We start from the raw sequence: 15,480 nt of genomic DNA on the forward strand, positions 1-15,480 counted from the left end.
AAGGGAAGGTCTACCGGTGCCACAAGACCAGCCTCTGCTTCTCAGAGTAACGATGCCGGGAGGGGCAAGCCCGCGCGGCCCACCACCCATCAGGCCTTCGCCGCTGCGGCCCCTTCCGCTTCGACCGCAACTAATCCCTTTGCAGCAACCGATACGTTTGCCACGGGACCAACCCGTATTACCACCTCCGAATCAACCGGTGGGGCCTACACCACTACGACCCCACCAACCCGCCCCTCAGCGGCCGATCATCACCCAACCGCACCGGCCACCTCCACCTCAACCGCTACTGCCAACGCCTCCGGTGTTGCCACCACCAGCCCGACCAAGGTTGCAGCAGCCTGCCCGGCCACTGCTACAGCCACCGGCCCAACCAAGACCACCACCGCCAGCCCAGCCGAGGCCACCACCACCAGCTCAGCCGGTGTTGCCGCCGCCAGTGCAACCAGCACCGCTGCCACAACCGGGTCCCCAACTACCTCCCCTCGTACCTCAAGTGCCATTGATGCTTCCGACGGACTTCTACCCAGCACCGGCTCCGAGGCAAGACCTCCCGATGGGCTGGGTGAAACTGGAAGCTACTTTTGATGGGGATCCCTCCAAACTAGGATTTTTCCTAGTGCAAGTAGTGCAATTCTTCAACCGGTGGGGACACCTCTTCGGCAGCGAGGCCAGTCAAATTGAGCATCTTGGCTCTCGCTTACAAGGTAAAGCAGCAGACTGGTATGTAGGTCTATACAATATCGGGGCCCCCGAACTCAATACTCTCCAGGGGTTGGTGGACGCTATTCGAGCACAATACGAAGACCCCTTAGAGGAAACTAGGGCCCGAACAGAATTGCAAGCCATTAAACAAGGCAGCATGTCGGCAAGGGACTATATTACGAAATTCCGACAACTAGCTGCCAAATGCCCTAGGTGTGAGGAGTCCACCAAAATTATCCTGTTCAAGCAAGGGCTAAACCCGAGGCTTCTGGACAGAGCTCTTATGCAGGACAATCCTCCTACGTTATTAGGTTGGATCCAGCTTGCATGTGAAGTTGAAAATCGCATTTTGGAAGTCCGTTTGGTTGAACAACAACAACAAACGGGACAAAGAAGACCCTTGACTTTACAGAGGGGAGGACGGGGAGCTGGATACGCCACTCGTGGAGCAAGAGATGCTAGATGGCAACAAGGGCTGTGTTTGCAATGCGGACAAGCCGGTCACTTTGCAGCACAATGCCCCTACCGGCCTGTGCAAAGACCTCCGCTTCAACTACGGCGTCCAACCCTTGCTCCATTTCCTACTCTCCAACGCCCGACTCCCGCTCCCCGAGCGAACAGAGGTCGCGGCGCTTCCCAACGGCCCGCCTCAGAAAGGGGGCTGGAGGCGGAAGAGGTTATGGAATACGACCCCGCTTCCCCAAATGCAGAGGTAAATCCAGAAAGCCCCCAGTCGGGAAACGAGATGGATCTGTCGTAAAAGGGCCCAAACGACAGATCCACCCCAAGCCCGTCCCTGCACGGAACCGGCCGCCTGGGTCCATCTTATTCATGCCAGTGACTTTACTTAACCCGGAGAGGAAGATGCACATCCGTGTGCAAGCCCTTATCGACTCGGGCTGTTCAAGAGACATCATCGCCCCAGCCCTAGTCAACGGACTAGTCCTACCAACTCGCGAATTGCAAAATCCAGTAATATTTGAACAAATGGATGGCACCAATATGAACCCTGTTACCACCGAAACCATTCCAGTGATCACGGGCATGGGCCAACACTGGGAGAAAAGGTCTTATGCCATCAGCTCCACTGCCAAATACCCGTTAATTCTAGGCAGCAAATGGTTATGTGATCACAATCCCTACATAAATTGGGCAGAAGGATGCATCACTTTCAATCACGCCAACTGTAAAAACCATCGTTGGAACCAAAACTGGGGTAGTGATCCAACTCACACGGAGAAGGCTCTTCTCACCCAAGAAGAAATAAACCAAATACCCGAACCCTATTGGCCCTTTCTGAATGCTTTCTCCGAAGAAGAAGCTGATACTTTACCCCCGCACCGACGAACTGACTGTGCGGTGGAAATTTTACCTGGAGCCTCACTGCCCAAAGGACGACTCTATCCCATGAGTCTCCATGAACGAGAAGAGCTCCGGAAATTCATCGACACCAATCTTCAAAGAGGGTTCATCCGCCCAGCCAATAGCCCCCATGCGGCTCCGGTCCTCTTCGTGAAGAAAAAAGATGGGGGACTTCGGCTGTGCACGGACTTTAGAGGACTTAATGCTGTGTCAACCAACAACGCCTATCCCATCCCGCTCATCCGGGACCTTCTCAACGTCGTGGCCCAAGGTAAGATCTTTACAAAATTAGATTTAAAAGATGCTTACTTCCACGTTCGTATTAAGGCAGGAGATGAGTGGAAAACCGCATTTAATACACCCCTCGGACAGTATGAATACTTAGTTATGCCTTTTGGATTGGCGGGAGCCCCGTCTGTATTCATGTCCATGATAAATGAAGTTCTACACGAATTCCTTTATAACGGTGTAGTGCTGTACCTTGATGATGTATTAATTTATTCGAACACAGAGGAGGAACACATTCAAATGGTGCAAAAAGTCCTGGCCACTTTGATGAATAATAAACTACCCATCAAGTTGTCCAAATGTGAATTCCATAAAACTGAACTCACTTACCTTGGGTACTGTATCTCCCAAGAGGGGTTAAAAATGGATCCAGCCAAAATACAAGCGATCCAAGAATGGCAAACTCCCACCACCCGCAAAGAACTGCAGTCCTTCTTGGGTTTTGCCAACTTCTATAGAGACTTTATTGCAAACTTCGCCCAGATCACGCTCCCCTTAACGGAACTGTTAAAGACTAAAAATAAAGGGGACCAGGCTAAAAAACCCTCCTCCAAAATACAATGGACATCCGATTGCCAAACCGCTTTCGAATGCCTGAAAGGGCAATTTCTAACAGAACCCATCCTCTGCCACCCCAACGAGAATTACCCTTTCATAGTGCAAGTCGACGCCAGCGATACGGCGATAGGAGGGGTATTATTGCAGAAGGGGGAGGATGGGAAACTGCGGCCTTGTGCATTCCTGTCAAGAAAGTTTTCTGATGCAGAAAGAAATTGGAATGTGTGGGAGAAGGAAGCTTTTGCAGTAAAGGCAGCCCTCACTAACTGGAGGCATTGGTTGGAGGGGGCGCGATACCCCTTCGAGGTTTGGACAGATCATAAAAATCTGGAGGCCCTTCGAAGCCCTCGCAGACTGAATGCCAAACAATTACGATGGGCAGAATTCTTTTCCAAATTCAATTTCACTTTAAATTACCTCCCGGGCAAGACTAACTTTCTTGCAGACGCCCTATCGCGCATGCCCCAACACAAAAGCAAACGGGAGGAGACTGTAGACACGGTCTTCTCACCTACGCAATTGGGAGGCGTGGTGACTACCCGCAGCCGAGCAAGCCAGCCCCTCCCGCACAACCAAGAGTGGAAATCGAAACTTAAAGCTGAGGTGGAAAAGGAGGGGGATAAAGCACCTAAAAACAAACTGACCCAATCCCCACAAGGGGATTGGCTAGCTGGAAGCAAACTTTATGTCCCGGACAGCCTCCGACGGGAGGTATTACAGCGATGTCACGATGCCCCCACTGCCGGTCATTATGGGTATCTGAAAACGTTGCATCTAATACAACGACAATTCTGGTGGCCGGGCATGCGCAAAGACATTTCCCAATACGTTAGCTCCTGCCCCATTTGCCTCAGCGCCAAAACCCGGAAAGGGAAACCTCCAGGTCTCCTACAACCGTTGGAAACACCTAACAGACCTTGGGAAATAATATCCATGGACTTTATCACTGATTTACCCCTTTCGAAAGGACATAATTGCATTTTAGTCGTGGTAGATCTGTTTTCCAAACAAGCTCATTTTATTCCATGTACTGCTATACCCACCGCTCGAAAACTGGCGGATTTATTCTTAAAACACATCGTGAAATTACATTCTTTTCCGTCCAAGGTGATTTCGGATCGCGGCGGACAGTTCGTTGCCAACTTCTGGCAGGAGCTTTTGCGAATGTTGAATATTGAACAAGGAATCAGCTCAAGCCACCACCCACAGACCGACGGACAATCCGAAAAAACTAATCAGATTTTAGAGCAGTTCCTTCGTTGCTACATTAATTTCCAACAAGATAACTGGGTCGACCTTCTCCCTCTGGCTGAATTCTCATACAACAACAGTGTGCATGCTTCCACTGGGGAGGCTCCTTTCAAAATCGTATATGGAGCTCACTTCAATCCCTTCCCGTTGGACACTCCCCCTCTCCATTCCTCTAGTTCGCCTGATGTATCTTCATGGTGGGGGGAGGCCGCGCAGCAATGGACTCTTATTAAGAAACACCTCGAAAAAGCCAAACTGGATTACAAAAAGTACGCAGATCGCCATCGTGCGGCCGAATGGGATTTACAACCTGGAGATCATGTTTATATTTCCACCAAGAATCTGAAATTAGCCCAGACCAGCCGCAAACTAGCGTTAAAGTTCCTTGGACCTTTTCCTGTGCGCAAAGTAATCAATAAAGTGACTGTTGCTGTAAATTTGCCCAAGAGTTTGCGCCATGTTCATGATACATTCCATGTCAGTCTCCTAAAAAGGGCTCCCACCGACGACAAGTGGCACATCAAAGCTCCACCCATCCCAACTTTGATAGACGACCAAGTACACTATGAAGTGCAACAAATTCTGGACTCTAAATTCAAACGGAATCAGCTTTTTTACCTCATTAGGTGGAAGGACTTTGATTCTGGTTACGATGAGTGGGTGAACTCTGTACATGTTCATGCTCCTAGATTAACCAAAGCTTTTCATACTCGTTACCCATATAAACCAGGGGGGGATCTGTTTTAAGGGGGGCAGAATGTCAGGTCCAGTGTATATGTAAACTGTACTGACTCCATTTTCTAATGCTTTTCTAATGCTTCTAGTGTTTAAGTGCTGTCCCCGCAGGTGCACCAGTTCCCAGGCAGCATTCCCACCGGAGGAGACTGTTTTGTCTAACACCGTTCCACCAAGCATTGGCCTTGAAGAAGAGCAGCTTCCCAAGACTGAAAGATATTGTTTTGAGAACTGTGGGGGGAGGCTGGTTCAGATGGGAACTGTTACTCTGTACCTCATGCTTTGCCCTTCATTGGTAACAATGACTGTGTACCATCCTGAGTCTCCTATTCAGGACAGTGGACTATAATGGACCTTTTCTGCAGTAAAGTTTCCTTATTCAACCAATGGACTCTTGTTTGATTTTGAAAGGGAACCTGTAGGAAGAGCCTTATCTAGCCACAGGCTGACATTTTCAACCAAAATAATTCTGGGCTTCTCAGTAACTTGGGTATATTTATTTTTACTAAAAGTCTGCAGGGTCAGTGTAAAGTAAAAAGACTTACCACGCTCATTTAGGACCCCAGAAAGTTGCATTCGTTCTTGAGTAGGGGACAGGTGCATAGTCTTACTTGTATGGCAAGCAGTAGTCTCTCTAATAAGGTCATGTATTGTGCTCAGAAGTCCCTGCCAACTCCAGTTAGCTCTGGAACATCCCTTTTTCCAATCTGCATCTTTTGCCAACACTGGAAACAGGTAGACAGGTACGTTATTGGCAAAGTCTTTGAGGTTCTTCTTCATGCCAAGGTCTATTTTCTCTGTATTTTCTTTCTGATCCAATTTGATTAGTGCTTGAGGAAAATCAGATGAAGACGTTGAATCTTGTAGTAGGATTTTCCTTATGTTCCGTACGACAGGACGTGCTTGTGGGCTAAATATCCCCCAATCTTTGGAGAAGCCTCCTTCCCAACTGGGATGCCATTGGTGGCAAGATCGTAACACTTGCATCACTGTGGACCCCATAAGAAGGATTGCTATTATACAGGACCTTTTGTTCAAAGTCCTTTCTAACTTGGACAAGTTTCTCAGTGTCTCTCCCTTTCCTACTTGGGGTGGGGCTGGATTTTCGGGCGGCGTTACCGGTTTTTCTTTCATCAGCTTTGGTGTTGGACATTGTTGCTTTAATTTTGCTTTGCTAGGTGAGTGCTGCGTGGATTCTTGTGTCGTAGAGTTGAGAGGTCTGTCTTTTCCAAGGGCTGTTTGAGGTTGTGTGAGCTGCTGTTGCTTCAGCAGATTTGGCTCCCCGCTAAACCGCTGTTGCGCGGGATCTCTTGCCCTGGTCTGCCTCCCGAGTGATTCAAGACATCTCCCCTCTCCTCTTACAGGTTGTAAGAGAGGCGATTGAGAGAGGCTGTTGCGAGGGATGGCAGGAGGCATTTGTAGTAACAAAGGAGGCCTCTCTTTTCCACCAAAACGTGGGGACAACCGAGGGGTAGGCATCTCCCCATCTTGGTAGTCAATTGGGGCTTCAGCCCCCGCTCGTTCTCTCGGCTTTGGCTGCTCTTTCAGCTGCGGTGACTGCACCTGTTGAACCGGTACTGTCCTCCGTGATCGCTGCATGGGCGCGCCTATCCGGGCTGGTGCCTTTATCACCCTTTCCCCTGATGATTTTTGAAGCAGTTGCAGAAGGATTTGCCTCTCTTCCCCCAAAGAGGTTGGCGGCAGTTGTTGTTGTATGGTAGGCGCTTTGGAGGCTTGGTTTAGACGTTGGAGCTCATACCGCTCCTCGTCTGGTTGGTCTTGCATTGGGGTTTCACCCTCGGCTTTCATTCTTAGTTCTAGTGATTTGCTGGGTGCTGGGCACTGTACGAATGTGACACCTCCATTTGACGGGTGGACTTGCTCTCCAGGCGCCTCCAGATGAGGTGCTGTTCCACACCCTTGAACCGAGTCCTCACCTCGCACGGGATCCACTCCTCCATCCATTCCAGTGTTGTTGGCGGAGTCAGGACCCGTTTGGATCAGGTTTGTAAGCTCCCTTCCCTTAGTACCGCTATCAGACAGATCAAACAAGTATTGCTTGGTATCCATCTCCCATGGAAGGAACGGCTGCACCTCTTCTTCTCCTCGTACAGGCGGCTGTGGGGAAGGTGGTGAAATTGCTCGGTGCTGAGCAATTTCAGCCCTAAGGTTTGTTGCTGAGGTTTGTTGCATCCTAGGCTGCGCTGGAGTATCTCGCAGGACTAGATGGTATGAGATTACAGTTTTCTCAGCCATTCGCCCCGCTTCTGCAGTTGTCTGCGTGGTCATCGATGGCGGCTGTGCGGCGGGTATGCACTGGGTGCGCAGAAGCGGGTCCTCTTTTTGGGAGTCTGGCCGCGGCTGCAGGCTTCCCCCGCGCTCAGCGGCCAGCTCTTCACCTCCGGGATTCCTTGGGGCCTTTACAGCATGGTTGTCAGGGTTCAGCTCCACTTCCCCTCCTCCATAGATAAGTAACTGACCGTTCGCCGTCTCGCCTGGTTTCCATAACTCAATGGACGGGCGAGTTTTGCGACCAGAGGCCACTCTGTGAGCAATACATTCTGTACTATCTTCCAAGCTTCTTAATGACACTTCTAGCTCTTCACTGGGCAACTTCTCAGCTGCTGCCGGATTAGCTTGCACGTAATCTGAGGCCTTGAGTTCCACTAGTGAAGCGTTCAGGACCGGAAGACTCTCTCCCAAAGTATCATCTCTCACCGTGGTCCCTTGGTCTGCCTTCAGCATCCCTATGCTCGTCTCCCTAACTTCTTTTGGCAAGGGATTTATGGCTAAGTCCATCAGGGGACGGGGAAATGCAATGTTGGTCTGACCCTCCATATCCGCTTGGCAGAGGGTTGGCAGCGTTGCCAGCATGGCGCCTTTATCCCTCCCGGGAGGTGCAACCGGCAATACACCCTCGTCCTGCTTCGGCTCCCAGGTACTTTGGCAGCAACTTACGCTCTCTTCCGCCTCTGTTGACCTTTCTCGTAAAACTGGGGAGGGTACCTCGCGGAGCAGCCAGCCGAAGTCATCTTTGACTACGTATCCCTGCACCACTATCCCTGGCATGGGTTCCTGGCTAGCCCCCCAGTAAGGGAACATGGGGGTGATACAACCTTCGCTACCTGGCCTCCAGGGATTTCGTAGCAGGGTCCGCCGGGAACCACCTCGCCTCTTGCGGGATTTCTGACGAGGGCCTGTCTGATGCGCTCTGCCCCAGGCGGTCTGATCAAAAAATCTCACTTCCTCCATTCCAGGTGTTGACGGCTCTCCTGTATCCATCCTCTCTGGGTGAGGGGTGAGAAAAGTGTGATTGGTAACAAAATGTCAGAACTGTGGCTAGATAAAATCCTTACTCCAGTCTGCCTTCTGCAATTAGACAAAAGTCCATTGTTTCCAAAAAGCATTTACTGAAGAAAAAGATTATTATAGTCCACTGGCCTGAATGCAATATCCAGGTTGGTACATATGCATTGTTACCAATGACAAGCAAAGCTTACGGTACAGAGTAACAGTTCCCACTTGGCCCAGCCTCCCCCCACAGTTCTCAAAACATTGTCTTTGAGGCTTGGGAAGTTGGAGTCTCTCAAGGCCGGTCCGGGGTGGAACGTCGGTAGACCAAACAATCTCTCTCTGTGAGAAATCTGCCTGGGAACCTGGGCACCTGCAGAGGAAGCACTTAAACACTAGAAGCATGAGAAAATGGAGTTGGTACAGCACATAAGACTCTGAACCTGACAGCCGAAACCAGCCCAAAATGGTCAAAAATGGCTATTTTGGGCCATTCTGGCCCGTATTGGGGCCAAAACAGCTGGGATTGAGTGAATGCCAGGCAGGGGAGGGTTGCCCCACCTGGCACCAACCTGATCCAGGCTGTTTCGGCCCCGATCCAAGCCAAAACGGGCCCAAAATGGCAGAAAATGGCTATTTTGGGCCCATTTGGGTGGAAACGGCCGGGATCAGGTTGGTGCCAGGCAGGGGTGGGGTTCCCCCACCCAGCACCGACCTGACCCGGGCTGTTTTGATCCTGATACGGGCCATTCGGCCGCGATCGAAGCTGAAAAGGCCCCAAATGGCCAGATGTCAGGTGGGCGGGGCCACCTGATTGTTGAGAGAACTGCCCGAAGGGCGTTCCAGTGCGTTCCCCCTCCAAATGAGCCCTGGTTGGTCTTTTTAATATTTCAAATGTTATTCATTTATTTACTTAATTTATATTCTGCCTTTCTCCCCAATGGGGATCCAAAGTAGTTTATGTTGTTCTCCTTCCCTCCATTTTATCCCCACAACAACCCTGTGAGGTAGGTTAGGCTGAGAGATTGTGTCTGGCTCAGGTTCAGTGAACATTCATGACCAAGCGGGGAGTCTAACCTGGGTGTCAGAATGTCAGTTCTCAAGTCAAAGCTACGCCATGTTCTGTTATAATCTGTAGTTATTTAGTTCTCCCCCTGCAGGCCCAGGTGCTGCCCAGGCCGCCTATATCAATGGGAACGAAGAATTCTTATCAGCCCGGACGACCTTGATGTCCTCGCCTTCCCAGGCCTTCTAGACAGGACTAAGGGGGGAGGCTGGGAAGGGGTGTTTGAAGTGTTGTTACTTTCATTTTATGTGTCATTCTCAACAAAGCTTTGGTTCAGCCAAGGGCCTCAAGTCCTTGGATCATGGACCCCTGTATCCTGAGCATAATCTTCCAATAAACCTTTTGAAACCAAGAGACCTTGTGCTTCTTGCAGAAGGGGGGAGACGAACTCTAGATAACTGGGATTCCATAGTCTGATATTTTGTTGAGAATCCCCTTTTAACTCCCCGACCCCTCAACTGGAAGAGATGGATACCGGACCACGTCCGACAGGCCTGATCCAGGCACGGAGGGTGAAGGGCAGTTTCTACAGCCTGATGGTGATACCGATCAGGCGCGAGCGAGCAGGGAAGGCGCCAGGCCCCAGATCAGCGTGGGAAGAGGAGTTACCCCCCTGACGTCCGTGCCTACACTCCAGCAGTGGGGCCCGCGGCCCCGGGAAACCAGAGAAAGACGTGCCAACACTCTGTTTTCCCGCTCTATGATGGACCTAGCACCAGTGTCGAAAGACCTAGGAGCAACAGGAGGCCCGGGGTGGGAAACTGGCAGGAGGTCCACACTCTCCGCCAGGGAAGTTCGGACCAGCACTCAGCCGTGGTATCGGTGGGATGAGGCGGCGCAATGCCTGGTGGAAGTGAACCCGCCAGAAGAGACGACCAGCCTCCCAGATTGGACTATGCCGCGCACGGAGCCCTTGAGCTGGGACTATGCGGATGTTGGTTTGGTCGGAACTTGGGAGAGTGATATGGAAGTTCCTGAAACACAGGGACATTTGGCCGCTCTTCAGGGGCAGGCCCAAGTGCTACAGTACGGAGTACTAGCAGTGACTGGAATTGCAAAGGGTTGAGTGGCTAGCGCAACTGAGATGTCGGACCAAGTCCCTTCAGGGGCAACTGCGACGTCTGGTCCCCAAGCCCAGTTGCAAGGAGCGCAAGCCACGGAGGAAGCAGTGGAGAGAGCCGACCGCCAGCAGAGAGCTTGGGAGGAGAGCCTGTTACAGCAGCACGGAGAGGAAGAGATTCAGCCAGATCTCAATGTAGAGGAGGAGAACTGCTGCTAAGCCTTGGAAGCACAAATGGAGGCAATGCGGGCAGATTTAGCACAAGCCACCTATTTGATTGCATTGCTAGTCCAAGGGGAGGAAGGTGCGAGACGCTCCGGTGCCCATGCCCCAGCAGGACTACACCAGTTGCTTGAACTAGCGGCGTGCAGGGGCAACGCAAGACCGGCCGGCCCGCCACAAGGCCCACCACTCCCATTACCACCGCCACCGGGAGGAGTTGCACCCGCTGCAAATGGTGCGCAAGGAGGGGTAGTGCCCCAGGGACCAGCAGCAGGAGTCCCTCCAGTGGGGGTTCCCCGGATCCTACTGCTGGAGGAGCAGCCCCTACAGGACCAGGGCCTGCTATTCCTGCGGCAGCAGTACCTCAACCTCGAGGGCTGGTGCCACCGCCACAACCGGGACCAGGGGGAGTAGGACCACCAGGGAGTCTCCCTGTTCCACCTCCACCTCAGCCGCGTCCGGTTGCTCCAGGAGCGCTACCAAGACCTGCGCAGGTTCAGCCGCATCCCCAAGGTATACCTCCTGCGCCACAACAACCACCTGCCCAACCCGTGGACTTGGGAGGAGCCGGTGAGGGTGAACTACCGATGGGATGGATTAAGCTGGAAGCTACCTTCGATGGTGACCCTCGCAAATTGGGGTTCTTTGTCGTAGAAGCCCTACAATTCTTCAATCAATGGGGTTACCTATTCCCCAATGAAGAAAGCCGAGTGATGCACCTCGCGGCCCACCTGGAAGGCATAGCAGCTGAGTGGTATGTAACCCTCTACTATACAGGGGCCCCAGAGCTGGGAAGTCTGCAAGCCTTTATTGCTGTGCTTAGATCCCAATACGAAGACCCTCTAGAAGGGGAACGGGCCCGCACGGAACTGAAAACCTTGCGGCAAGGGTTCCAGTCAGTGAGAGATTATGCAGCCAAGTTCCGTCAGCTGGCAGCCAAGTGCCCACATCAAGAAGGAACCAAAATTGTACTCTTTCGGAATAGGATGAACCCTAGATTACTGGACAGGGCGCTAATGCAAGATGATCCACCAACGCTTCTGGGGTGGATACAACTGGCTTGCAAAGTGGAGAATCGCACCCAAGTTGTTCAAATGGTGGAGCAACAACAGGCCATGGGGACCCGAAGAGCCCTGTCAAGTCAGCGGGGAGGACGGGGTGCTCCCACTGTGAGAGGAGCCCATGAGACGAGATGGAGACAAGAACTATGCCTCCAATGCAGAAACAGCAGCCCAATGCCCTCTTCGGAGGCAAGTGCCAGCGCCCCGGCGCATCTCACTCCAGCCCCATGATCCAGCAGAGGCCGGGGTTTACCTAAGAAGGAGCGCTCATAAAACAGCTTGGAGACAGAAGAAGTGTGCATGGAGTTTGAAGCACAGATCTCAGAGACCGATGAGCTCAGCCTGCCATCGGGAAGCAAGATGGATCTGTCGTGAAGAGGCCTCAACAGCAAATCGAGGAGAAGATCACCCCAGAGGAGGTGAGAGAAAGAGGGGCTAGTAAATCCGAAGAGGGGGACCCACATTCGAGTCCAAGCCTTAATTGACTCAGGATGCTCCCGGGATATTATAGCACCAGCGCTAGTAAACGGACTGGGTCTAGAAACGCATGATCTGAAAGTCCCAATTGTCTTTGAACAAATGGACGGATCCAATATGAACCCAGCGGTTCTAGAAACAGAGCAAGTGCCCACAGGCATGGGCAAACATTGGGAAGTGCGTCCATTTATTGTAAGCCAAGCAGCCAAATACCCACTCATCTTAGGCAGTAGATGGTTGTGGGATCACAACCCCTACATCAACTTGGCCAAAGGAATGATAGTATTTGATCCGAAATATTGCCAAAAACACCGTTGGAAAGCAGAATGGGGTGCAGTAGGCCCCACAAAATCAGAGGTCATTCTGTTAACCACTGAAGAGCTAAGTTTAATCCCTCCAGAGTATCAAGACCTGGCTCAAGCCTTTAGTAAGGAGGAGGCGGATAGCCTGCCACCGCACCGAAACACAGACTGTGCTATTGAATTAATCCCAGGAGAGAAGCTCCCCAAAGGAAAGTTATATTCCATGAGTCCGGCAGAGAGACAAGAACTCAGAAAATTCATAGACAAGAATATGGAGAGAGGATTCATTTGTCCAGCTAGCTCCCCACATGCAGCTCCTGTGTTGTTCGTGAAGAAAAAGGATGGGGGCTCCGACTGTGTACAGACTTTCGAGGCATCAGTGCTGTGTCTATGACCAACGCCTATCCGATCCCGTTAATCCGTTACCTGCTGAGTGAAGTGGCGCAGGGTAAGATCTTCTCAAAATTGGATCTCAAAGATGCATATTTTCATGTTAGAATAAGGGAGGGGGATGAATGGAAAACCATGTTCAATACCCCCTTAGGCCAATACGAATATTTGGTCATGCCATTTGGCTTATCTGGGGCCCCTTCAGTTCACGTGTCAATGATAAATGAGGTCCTACATGAATTTTTGTACAAAGGAGTTGTTGTTTACCTTGACGACGTGCTTATTTATTCAGAAAATAAAGAAGCACATGTAAAATTAATCCGAAGAGTCCTTGCCACCCTGATGCGCCACAAGCTCCCAATCAAGCTGTCCAAATGTGAATTTCACAAAAAAGAATTGGACTATTTAGGCTACCGCATTTCAGGACAAGGACTAAAAATGGACCCAGCAAAGATCAAGGCAGTGCAAGAGTGGCAAGCGCCCACCACACGCAAACAATTACAATCGTTCCTGGGCTTTGCTAATTTTTACAGACAGTTCATTGAAGGCTTTGCCCAGATAGCTCTCCCCCTTATGGAATTACTTAAGACAAAAGGGAGGGGGGAGCAAACAGCTAAACCCACGGCCCGACTCCTTTGGACCCCAAGCTGTCAGCTAGCATTCGAAATGCTGAAGGATCAGTTTACTACCGAGCCGGTTCTACAACGCCCTGATGAGAATAAAGCATTCATAGTACAAGTGGATTCCAGTGACTCTGCCGTTGGAGCCATCCTCATGCAAAAAGGGGAAAGTGGTCAGGTACGGCCCTGTGCATATTTGTCCAGAAATTTTACAGAAGCAGAAAGGAATTGGAGTGTGTGGGAAAAAGAAGCGTTTGCGGTTAAAATTGCCCTTGATTCTTGGTGCCATGGGTTGGAGGGGGCACGACATCCCTTTCAGGTCTGGACTGATCACAAAAACTTAGAAGCGCTCAGAACGCCCCGACGCCTTAATGCTAAGCAACTCCGCTGGGCGGAATTCTTTTCTAAGTTTATTGTCACTCTGAATTTCTTACCGGGCAAATCTAACTTCCTGGCGGATGCCCTTTCGCACATTCCGCAACACGAGAGCAAGAAGTGTCAGAGTCTGTTGTTCTAGAGAAATGCAACCTGAGTAACACCATACTTGTTTCGGTAGTTGTTTAGTCTTCCTCTCTCTCTAGGCCCATGGGATTCCAAGAGCCGTTTCCATGGGAGAGGATACTGCATCTTATCTGTTCTCTTCTCAGCTGTCGTTGGCTGGACAGCGTTCCCACCGAGAAGTTTCCTGCTATGTGAACTCTGGGGGGAGGCTGGGCTCTGAGGGTTTGATGTGTAACAACTTTCGTTCTGTATCTCATTCCTAACAAAGTTTTGCTCAGCCAGGATCTGCTTGGTCCTGGAATGTGGACACCTGGGCCTGAATGCTGTTTTTCTAATACAGCCTTTTGAAATCAAAAGACCTTGTCTTCTTGCAGAAGAGAGGAAGGCAGACTCTAGCCAACTGGAATGCCATAGTCTGACATTTTGTTAGGAATCCTTTTTATTTTTCCCCCGACACCTCATCAAGGGAGGATGGATACCAAGGGTGACTTGATTGATCTGTCTGAACTTGGCATTGAGGATGGGGGACTTCCTGATCAGTCTCAGACGGTACCCGAGTCGGTACTCGGTGGATCCGAGACTGTACCTGATCCTGTTCTTAACGTCGTTCCTACCCAAGGAGCGGAGCTTGTTCCTGACAGCAGGACTGAGCCCGTGCCCAACAGAAGGGGGGAACCGACCGACTCGGCTACGGGAGGCACCTTCCGAAGGTGTGCGGAATTGCCAGGGAGCACCATTTGATTTCGCTGCTGACACCGCGGCAGTGGGGCTCCCGGCCTCGAGAGGCTAGGGAGAGACGAGCGGGCACCATGTTTTCCCGATCGATGATCGATGTGAGGCGAACTGTCAGGTCGACGGAGCAGGAGGGCCCAAGCATCGTGTGGGATTTAACTAGGGCCGCCTGCACTCCGGAGGAGACTCTGGCCAGCACTCAGCCTTGGTATAAGTGGGATGCAGAGGCTGGCCGCCTGGAAGAGTGGGACCCCCAAAAGGGGACCGAAGATACCCAGGATTGGGAAACCACACGTAACGAGCTCATGAGCTGGGATTATACGGATGTGAATTCAGCCAGGGCTTGGGAATGAGGGCGCACACAGCAGTTGGAGTATCGAGCCCAGGCGGTGGAATCCAGAATTTTGGCCGTTACCAGTTTGTCTAAAGGAATACTCGCCAACATGACCATTGAGGAGGAGCAGTCATTGCAAGGCAGAGGAGAGGAAGGTCCGACACATCCTACAGGGAGTTTTCATGATTGGAGGTCGGTTGGAGGTGCGGAAGGTCCAACAAGACCCTGGCCCAGGGAATACGTTCCTCCGAGGTTGAGAGAGTCGTTGGAAGTAAGTGACCGCGGGGAAGACAGAACGTCCAACGGAGTTCCGAACCACTATAGTCGGTTGGAAGATAGAATGGGGGCTATGGAGGAAGACCTAGCTCAGGCCATCTATCTCATCGGACTATTCGTAAGGGAGCAGAGGGAGGTGCGAGCAGCGGCGGGACAAGCAATAGCCCCACTTGCTCCATCAGCAGCGCAGGGCCAAGTTCCAGCACCGACCCAAGTTCCGCTGGGAACTCAGTCCACTCCAGGGTCGGG

This window comes from Eublepharis macularius, chromosome 11 (genome assembly GCF_028583425.1).
Source record: "Eublepharis macularius isolate TG4126 chromosome 11, MPM_Emac_v1.0, whole genome shotgun sequence".
Classification (NCBI taxonomy): domain Eukaryota; kingdom Metazoa; phylum Chordata; class Lepidosauria; order Squamata; family Eublepharidae; genus Eublepharis; species Eublepharis macularius.